The following is a 10,632-nucleotide window of genomic DNA, read 5'->3' on the forward strand; positions in this document are numbered from 1 at the left end:
TGATTCTAGTTAAGAAAACAGGCAGGTAGGTACTCTATTGTAGAAATGTTTCCATCCGAGTTATGAGACTTTGAGGACCACTTTGTTGTTTACAGATGTAAGGTGCAGATCCCTGTTGGGAACTTTAGTGGGGCCTCTCATCCCTTCTGATGCTCAGTGGGGACTAACTGTGCGTGTCTCTGCAGCATTAAGATTACGTATCATGCATTTTCAAGGTCAGGAAGTTCTACGGGTTGAAACCACATGTTATTTCAGTGCGTGTAACAGCATGGAAAGTTGACATATCATATCTAATCAATCCCGGCTTTCTTTCCGAAGCAGGACTATCCAAGAAAACAAAATCTGGGTATTTACAATGCGGTTAGCATCTTCCTTCCGAAGAAGTAGGTGGTTTCCAAAGATTGAGAATCTGTAGATACTCTTATCCATCTTTACATTATTTTAAAATCGTAATTGTAATTATGTCAACATTAAAACCAAAGGACATGAAGATTGTGTCTCTGTCCTTTGCCTCTTAGATAAAGACGCATGCCCTTCTTCTGGTTTATTTACCCCTCAAATTAGATGAAAACAGCATGGCAGGTCCAGCAGGTGTCCACCTGCTCGACGTCCAGTGCGGAGTGTGGGGCCGACTATGGAATGGAGAGAAGCATCCAAGGAAAGCCCCTGTCTGCTCGGGGCCCTCTGCCTTCACTTCCCACACCAAGACTTTTCTGGACTCTAGAAAACTCTGGGCTGACTCACAGACTGTTGGAGTTTCAAGGACATTTCAAAGGAATCTGGACCAAGGCCTGCAGTTTGCAGTCAAAAAACCAAAGCTCTGAGCCAAGTGACTTGCCCAATGTGGAGGCTGTGGAATTATGAGTGACAGGTGGGACTGGCATCCAGTCTTCTGGGTCCAGGCCTGAGACACTGGGGTTGACTTCCATCTCTGCCGGCTTTGGCTCCAGGAGTGGAGGAAAAGAGCCCAGCGTTGCTCCTCACTAGGATGACCGCCCCTCACCACCGTGTCCCCGCAGGGCTGGTGGTCCCTGCCACCCAAGGCCCAGAGCCTCTGCACAAGGACCCAGCTTGCTCTCTTGTGGCATGGCCCGTACACTCCTTCCCTTAGCCTGGGACTCTCGTCCAGCCCAGGGAGCCAGGATGGTCCACAAAACAGGAGGCCGAAAGAGTCACTGCTTAGCTTTTGACTTTTCTTTCTTCATTTTTTTTATTGTGATAAGACACAACATAAAATTGTACACTTACTTAGTTTTCAGTGGACAACTGATGGCCGTAAGTACGTTCATGACACGCAACCATCACCACCCTCCCACGCTCCATGTCCAGAACTTTTCCATCATCTCAAAGAGAAACTCTGTCCTCGTTAAACGAGACCTCCCCCTTCCATCCTCCCCCCAGCCCCTGGCAACCTCTGCTGTACAGTCTCTGTGAACTTGTCTGTGTGGATGCCCCATGTGAGTGGGACCACACAATATTTGTCTTTCGTGTCTGACTTATTTCACTTAGCATTATGATTTCAAGCTTGTGTCAGCTTTCATTCCTTTTTCCATAATTTTTTTTTTTTTGCTTTTTAAAAATGTTTAACTGTCATAAAATACATGTAACATCAGATTTGTCATCTTGCTCATGCAGTGGTAAGTACATTCATACTGTGGGCAACCAATCTCCAGAACTCATTTCCTCTTGAACAACTGAAAGTCTGTCCTCATTAAACAACTCCTCCTCATTTCCCTGTTCCCGCATCCTCTGGCTACACCAGTCTACTTTCCATTGCTTTGAATTTGCCGATGCTAGGTACTGCCTGTAAGTGGAATCATGCATTCTTTGTCCTTTTGAGTCCGACCTGTTTCACTTAACATAATGTTTTCAAGGTTAATTTATGTTGTACCATGTGTCAGAACATTCCTTGTTTTTTTTTTTTTTTAAGATTTTATTTATTTATTTGACAGAGAGAGAGAGAGACAGCGAGAGAGGGAACACAAGCAGGGAGAGCGGGAGAGGGAGAAGCAGGCTCCCCGCGGAGCAGGGTGCCTGATGCGGGGCTCGATCCCAGGACCCCAGGATCACAACCTGAGCCGAAAACAGACGCTTAACAAACTGAGCCACTCAGGCGCCCCAGAACATTCCTTGTTAAGGTTGAAAAATATTTCATTGTATGAATGTACCACATTTTGTTTATCTATCCAGCTATTGACGGATATTTGAGGTGTTTCCACCTTTTGGCTGCTGTCAGTAATTCTGGCTTAGCTTTTGATATTCAGAATAAACCAAGGTAATAGTTTAAGAGAATGAAGTTTAGAATTTCCAAAGCTCAGAGTTTATGCCATGAACAAGAGTTTCAGTGAATTCGTTATAATGTAAAAGGCTGTTTCCCTCTCTAGACTGGGGTAGGAAGTGTGCAAAGGGTCTTACTGCCTGTTGCCTCAGCCACCTGCCAAGCCCTGACCGGCGACAGCAGAACCCCCAGGATAGATGTGGATATCCAAGCATGGAGGAAATGAGAGCAAGCCTCACTTCTCGGGAGCGGGGAGCCCTCCCAGAGTTCCCTTAACTACAAGAGCATGGGCCCTTAGAGTGGGGATGCCTGGGGGGGGCAGGCAGTAGGGTATGGGGGGGCAGCTAAATGCCATCCTCGGTGACTGCGAGTGAGTCCCTTGCTCTGTAGTGGGGCAGAGTCATATGGGCCAGAATATGAGCAGCCATGTGTGATACCATCAAGGATTCTGTCAGGGTTCTGCAGGGGCCTGTGGAAAGGGTCTTCCCAAAGCACTATGGGCATCATAATGCATGCTTTTTCTAATTGAGGCAGAGAAGCATCACTGAGGTTCAAGTTCAAAGAAGTATATCCAGAAATGTGAAAGTTCTTGATGTTCACAATGGCTATGTCCTCCCTCAAGCTCCAATTCAGGCTCCTTTCTGCCTGTCATCAAGAGGAGGAAAGAATGTGCATAATTTAAGCAATATAAAAATAGGCTCCCTTTTGACTTAAAGAGGAAAAGAAGAATTAGTCCCTCTCTGTCCAGAAAAGCCAGGAGGGAAATGTCAGCAGTTGGAAATGACCATCGCCACTCTGGAATTCTGGGAGCCTGGATGTGGACCCCGGGCTCTGGTCCTGGAGGAACCCTGACATTTATTCATCTGCATTGCAGTGTCTCATCTATAAAATGGGGAGCTGGGGTCAGATGCTTCTCATCGCCCCTGCATGGTTCAGTGTGGAGAACTTCTTTGTAGATAAGCTCCATGATTGCCCTTCGCCAAGCAGGGTGTGGTTCCCTGACCAGCAGCATCTTCCTCACCTGGGAACTTCTTAGAAAGGCAACTTCTCAGTCCCCACCCAGACCTACTAAATGAGAAACCCTGGCACCAGGGTGGGGCCCAGAGCTCTGTGGTTTAACCAGCCCTACGGATGATTTGGGAGTGTCTTTAAGTCTGAGAACCACTGCTCTGATATAGACAAAAGACTGAGTTGGTGGACTGTGTGTAGTAGGGCCTCACCACTTTACTCTTGGGAAGATGGCAAATGGTGAATAGCACTTATGCAAGAATCACTAGATGCTAGGAAAAATAGATTAGACTCATTAGATGTGGTAACCAGGCTGCACCAAAATAAATAAATTTTCACAATGTACAAATATGTAATGCCTTCCATTTATTTTAATGCAATTAAATAATTTTGATTTTTTAAAAGAACAGTGCTGTTGCTAAGCAGACATCTCTATCTGATTAAATGCACAATACACAGAAGTCTTTCACAGTTGGATGAAGTCATATAATAATTAAGTTTCAGAGAGATCTTTACAAATTATTTTTCAAAGGCCACGTCACTGAGTTTTTTAGGAGGATAACCTGTAAAAACAAAATGTATTTAGATTTAAGTAGATAGATTATATATGTAGCCATAATGTTGTGGGAGTAAATTTTTTTTTTCAAGACAATGTAATCCCCCTAACAATTTGCAGTTACGTATGGTCATGTTCTCTAGCTCATTTTCTAATACAAAAAGGCTGACTAAGGTTTCCAGTCATGATATTATTTGGATAGGAGACAAAGATGAGCTCTGTGTTATCAACTGTGAGGCAGAATGTTCTTTTGAGTTGCAGCTTTGGCTTGTTGTCAAAGTAAGAGAATGTCCTGTGTCTGGGGTGATAGTACACCCTGCGAAAATCACCTCACCTCCCACATTCAGTGCTGTTTTTATATTTCAATGTAGCAAAGGCCAAGCTACGTGTTTGCTTTTGTTAGTTTTGTTTCCTTTTTAACTCTAAGAGGTAAGTCTTGCTCAGGGGACTTGACACGCTGGCTTATACCTCATTGCTTTCCAAGTGAAGAAAGAAGGTTGTGTTTTTCTTGAATTAAGGTTCTTACTGGTAACAACCACATTTTAAAAGAATTGAAGGATTCAAATGGCACCAGTGCTGTTTTTTTTTTTCGGGGTGGGGGGGGAGAAGTACTTGCAATTGGAAAAGGGTGAAGTATGCTGTGGCGTGTGGGCCCTCCCAGCCCTGGGATAGTCACGGCTCCCGGCGGGGGGAACTTCCTGCTTCCAGTGCTTCCGGGAAATGAGGCTCAGGGCGTCAGGTTAAAACTCCACTGACTGTGTTCCTTCCAGGGCATCTTCGAGGTAGAAAGCATCTCCCTGAGCCCAAAGGTGGAAGTCATCCTGACCCCCTTCATCCATCCAGCACCAGTGAGCTCAGCGCCTGCCTGTCAGGCCCCAGGAAGAGGAGGGGCGCTGGGCTCACACTCAGCACCGGCAGGACGCTCGCGCAGCTGGGCCACTGGCGGCCAGACCCCAGAGTCAGCGGCTGGCCCTGTGTTCCTGGAGAGCAGCGACTCGCCCCCTCCTCATTATTGCCTTCTCCCTCAGGGCTCCAGGATCCTGTACCCTCGGATTGTCTTCCTCCTGCCTCATAACCTGTCGGTCCCCTTCACAGGCTCCCTCTTCTCTCTTGCCCAGCCCCCACTGCTGCAGACCCACACTTCAGTCCTCAGCCCTCCCCCTTCAGGGCGCTCACTCCCAACGTAGCACTAACCGCCCTTCCAAAGTAGGAATACAGAAGTCCCTGTTACATTAGAATTTCAGACAAACAACTAATAATTTCGTTGTATAAACGTGTCTCCATTATTGCACGGTGCCAAATATTTACTTTATTTGGTTGACAAGGAAATATTGCATGAAACAGACGTAGGGTGAAAATTCTTTATCTGAATTCAAATTTAATTAGGCGTCCCGGGTGTTATCTGCCAACCTTAAAATGACGTCATCCAGTTTCGGGGCTTTTATGCCATCTAGATGCTGTCTCCTCCTAAAATGTTTATCTCCAGCCTGGATCTCCCTCTCCTGAACATTTCTGCTGTCTCCACCCCATTGCCACATGGATAATTAATGGATGTCTCCACCTCAACCTACCCAAAACAAGGCTCATCTTTACCTCAAATACTTGCTCTAGTCACAGGTAATTTTGTTCTTATCTGCTCAGCCAAATCCCTGAGCTCATACTCTTCTCTTTTCTCATGCTTTGGTCCCAGTGGGTCTGCTGCCAGCATCTCTTGCTGGAGCCCTGCAACACCCCCTACTCATTCTCTACTTCATCCTGGATCCCATACAGTTTTTTCTTAACACACTGGCAAGATTCTTTGAAAACATCAGTCATGTGACGCCATTTTTCAGCTCATACCCCCACCAAGCTCCCCATGCCACTCAGCCTAAAAAGCCACAGGTCTTTACAGCATCCTGCAAAACTCCCATCACCCAGTATCCTGGGTCCCCTCAGATGTTATCTGCTCCTGCTGCCTCCTGGTTCCTCCAACAAGCCAGCATGTTCCAGACGCTTGGCTCTGGTGCCCTTGCCTCCTTCCTGGAATGCCCTTTGCTCAGATACCCCTGGAGAAGTCCTGCACCTCCCCAAATCTTTGCTGAAATCTCACCTTCTCAGGGCGCCTGGGTGGCTCAGTCTGTTAAGCATCTTCCTTCAGCTCAGGTCATGATCCCAGGGTCCTGGAATCCAGTCCCGCATCGGGCTCCCTGCTCAGCCAGGAGCCTGCTTCTCTCTCTCTCTCTCTGGCCTTCCCCCGGCTCGTGCTCTCTCTCTCTCTCTCACTCTCTCTCATAAGTAAATCAATCAATCAATCAATAAACAAACAAACCTTCTCAGCGTGGCTACTGATTACCTTATTCACATTCTAACCTACTTACCACCCTGGGCACTCCAGGCACCCCTTTTCTGACTCTTGTCATTTTTCCAGAGATGGCAACTTCTACTGTAGTATAACCAAACTCATGAAATATCATTCATTTCCAGGATCTTCCCACCAGAAAGCCCCACAGCCCCCAGGAATCTTTGCTTGATTCCCTGATGTGTGCCAAGGCATCCAGAAGAGGACCTGCCTCCCAGCGCGCACAAATATTTGTTGGGTGAATAAGAAAATGCACGTGTGAGGCTTGGGCGACCACAGATGACTGCAGGAAACACAGCCTCAGGTCGGATCATGCTCTCCCAGAGCACGGTTCACCGGATGGAACAGAAGAGAAATCATCTGCAGAATGTAAGTCACCCTTCGAGTCCTTCCTTCCCATGCCTTTCTATCCCTCGAAATTAAATGCAGGCGGGTTAAAGGCAAGAAGAGGTTGTCCTGTTTCTCCAGTTGGGTGGAGTGTCCCAGGGAAGTGTGTCAACTCACCACAGAGCCACCTGGGCAGTTTCCAGAGATAAGCCTTCCCGAGGCCAATCATTAACTTGCTGGCCAGCAAAGAGCTGTTTGTTCTTGGGCTCTGTAGCTTCCTGTTCATCTCTGGGGAACTAATGAACCCAGAAGGAGTCCCGTGACACCGACGGAATGAATTTCACTTCAATCGGGGCTATAAGCACTATCACTTGGATATCAATAGTTATTTTCCTGGGTGAAGTTATCAACTTAAGTTCTGGAGGAGGGGCACCTGGGTCAGTCGGCTACGTGTCTGCCTTCAGCTCAGGTCATGGTCCCAGCATCCTGGGATGGAGTCCCGCATCAGGCTCCCTGCTCAGCCGAGAGTTGGCTTCTCCCTCTTCTCTGCCTCTCCCCCCTGCTCATGCTCGCTCTCTCTCTCTCTCTCTCTCTCTCTCTCTCGATCGCTCTGCACTCTCTCTCAAATAAATAAATAAAATCTTTAAAAACAAAGTTCTAGAGGATCCTGAGAATGTCACATTTTAGGGGTAAGATAAGAGAAGAACTGATCCAAGTTGTTTGCTGAAGGGACTTATTCATCTTGAAAAAATAAAAGGGAACCAGGTTGGGACTAGTTCCTGATCCCACTCTCCCAGGAGCCTTGGGACTGTACTTGGCGAACATGTGATTCTGGGCAAGGTGACATGGTGCCCAGGGCACACAGATAAATGTCCAGCTCTACTTCCTTTGTGGGATGCTCTCAGCCTCCCTGAGCCTTAGTTTCCTTTTTTATAAAATAGGGATGTGATGCCAAAGACGTGTTGTTAAACACAAATGAAATATGAATGTATTACTTAGCATAGTGCCTTGAATGTAATGAGCACACAATAAACTGTAGTTATTTCCATTTGGGGGCAAGTAAGTGACAGATGTTGGCTGCTGGGTCCAAAGAAAACATTTAAATGCGTACTAAGTTTTCCTAAGAAAAGTGAAACGTATTTCCCTTAAGGGTGTGGTTTCGCTTCAATGAATATTTGGAAGTCAGGCAAGAGTTTACTTCTCTGTCCTGGCCAGACACTTGGCTGTTCCTCTGATGATAACGTAGGAAGCCCATAATCTTAAAAGGACTCTCTGGTCAGGTATGTATACGTAATTGGTTCCTGGCCATACTTATCGATCTTGTCTTCAGAGAGTTTGTATTAAGTAGTAGAGGCATGATAAACTCGATTGTTTTTCATTATAAAGAATACTAAACTATGAGATACATCCTTATAATAAAGGGAAAAATGAAAATAGACCCCTATGAAAAAAAAATCACACAAAACAATCGCACAAAGAATCTCTGGAAAAAATGCAAACTATTTTAGTTTATACTGATCATATTAAGCCTACAATATTCTTCCTGAAGCCCTTTTCATAAACCAAAGCTAAGCTCATTTCCATTCCTAGGTAACCTGAGCAAAGAGAAATTTCCTTTCCTATTAACATTGCCCTGGGAAAGCCTCAAATCTGTTGTTTTTTTGAGAGGAGATCTAGAGTTTTCTCCTGAACAACAAATGGAGAAGTCGAGTGAAAACTTTCTCCTTTCAGCTTTTTTATGGAAACAACATGCATGTGGAGAAGTGCACACATCCTAAGCATATACATACCAGTGACTGTCCCCAGAGTGCATCCACCCGGATAATGCCGACCTGACTACCAAAACAAGAAATAGAACATTACCAGTATCTCTCTTTACCCTTCCCATTTGCTACCCTCACGCATCTCCAAAGGTAACCACATAAACTTGTAACTTAACTTAGAACCCATGGGCTCTTTCTCCAGGTTTTGAACTTAGCAGTGGAATCATAGAATAAGTTATCTCTGGAGTCTAGCTTCTTTGGGTCAAAATTATATTTGTGACTTTTTTTTTTTTTAGAATGATTTAGATTTATTTGAGAGAGAGAGAGAGAGAGAGGGAGGGGCAGAGGGAGAGAGAGAGAATCTCAAGCAGACTCCCTGCTGAGCATGGAGCCCAACTCGGGACTCGATCTCCAGACCCTGAGATCATGACTGGAGCAGAAACCAAGAGTTGGACGCTCAACCGACTAAGCCACCCAGGAACCCCTGTGACATTTTTTCATGTTGTTGCATTTACTTGAGTTCCATTTATTCCCATTGCTGAAGAGCATCCTGTACCATACATACACCACTGTTTCTTTATATGCTCTCTACACAATCTCTGGAGCTGGGAACCAGGTCATTGCAGTCCTTGCTGGTGCACAGGATGCTGCTGTGAAGACTGCTGGATCATGTGCGTGCATTTCTGTTGGGCAAATGTCTAAATGTAGAATTGCTAGGTCATGGGGGATGCATATCTTCCACTTTATCAGGACACATTACATGACTGTCCAAAGTGCCCCATCTCTTTATCTGCCTCCAGGGTGTTTTTTCCAAGCACCCCGTAGTCTTGTCAACAGCTGGCACATTTCATTGTTTTTCCGTTAGCCATTCTGATGGGTGTGTACCAGTGAGGTTGGTCGTCTTTTCAAATGTGTATTGATGACTTGGATACTCTCTTTTGTGAAGTGCCTACTCAGATTTTTCACATTTTCTATGGGGTTGAATTTTTCTTACTGATTTGAAGGATACTTTAATACATTCTAGATAAGGACTCTTATTCACATAACAAAGATCTCACTCTATATAGCTTGCCTCTTGACTCTTTTTTTTTTCATGTTTCAACTTTTTAATCAGCTCCGTGGACATCCTAAAATGCTAAATGAGACACAACAGAATATTTTTTCTTCCAGTACTAAAAAAAGGACATTCACAAGTATTTTAAGAAATTTCTGTATACTTAAGGTGGTGACCTTGAATAAAAAAACGCACCTCTAATTATTTTGATTTCTTGTACTTGCATTTGGAAATTTCTTCCTAATCATGATAAACATTGTATATAGGCTTTTAAATGCCTATTTTTTAAAAGCAGTCTGAACAAACATTTTTTGCCATGATCAGTAATCCTGAGAGTCCAAACTGAAAAACTGGTAAAAGGAAAAAATACCCAGACTCTACAAATGTCCCAGGATTAGTATTTAAAAGGGAGAAAATTTTAGAAAACACATGGAGCTTTCTAAAAGGTCTTTGTGACAAGCTACCTTGGGAGCTCAGTTCAAAAATAGAAGTTGATGTGCTAAAACAGATGTGTCAGTGCAGCTCCAAAAATCTTTATAAATATAGCCATTTGGAAGGATGATCCTGGACCAGAAGTTTTATTCCTTGTGTATCTACATTAGGTGCACGTGCCTCATCTCAGCTGTCCTAATTGTCTCTGTAATTTCCTCCTGAGTAGCGGTCATAACCACCCTGGCTTCTGCCACCATAGTCTCTGGACCTTCCATATCCATACCCATATCCTCCAGGTCAACTGTCATATCTGCCACTCCCATAGCCCTGGTCCCCACCACCTTTAGAGTAGCTGCGACCACGCCCATGGGCCCCAAAGGCACCCCCTCTAGTTCCCCTGGCCGACTTGCCCACGTGATCCACACGGATCTGGCGACCATCCAGAGACTCTCCATTCATGGCTCTCATGGCATCTGAGGCATGCTCTGGATTGGTGAGGTGATGAAACCAAAACCCCGGGATCGCTGAGTCTCCCGGTCCTTGACAACGACCACCTTGGAAATAGGACCGAAGCTGCTGAAGTGGTCTTCCAGAACCTGCTCATCGGTGTTGAAGTTGAGCTCTCCCACGAAAAGCTTCCCTTCTTCAGAAGACATGGCAGCGAATTCGAGTACTGCAAATTAAGCAAAAAGACCAGAAGAAGAGCTACAGTCGAGGAGCAGAGAGACTGGGGAGATTGCCACGCGGGAAGATGCTTGATCCTGCCTTTTGACTCTTAATGCTATATTTTGATGAGCTGAACTTCTGCATTGTGGAGTAATCCAGTTTCTCAGTCTTTTCCTATGTGGTTAATGCCTTTTGAATCCTATTTTCCTA

At 45.3% G+C, this 10,632-nt stretch overlaps 1 pseudogene; it reads right to left on the reverse strand.

Annotated features, from left to right (window-relative positions):
* Nucleotides 1–9,699: 9,699 nt before the first annotated feature.
* Nucleotides 9,700–10,412, reverse strand: LOC114209331 (RNA-binding protein 3 pseudogene; annotated as a pseudogene).
* Nucleotides 10,413–10,632: the final 220 nt, after the last annotated feature.

The sequence above is a fragment of the Eumetopias jubatus genome, unplaced genomic scaffold (genome assembly GCF_037043125.1).
Source record: "Eumetopias jubatus isolate StellerSeaLion01/CBP00866 unplaced genomic scaffold, mEumJub1_p1.0 scaffold_6, whole genome shotgun sequence".
Taxonomy (NCBI): Eukaryota; Metazoa; Chordata; class Mammalia; order Carnivora; family Otariidae; genus Eumetopias; species Eumetopias jubatus.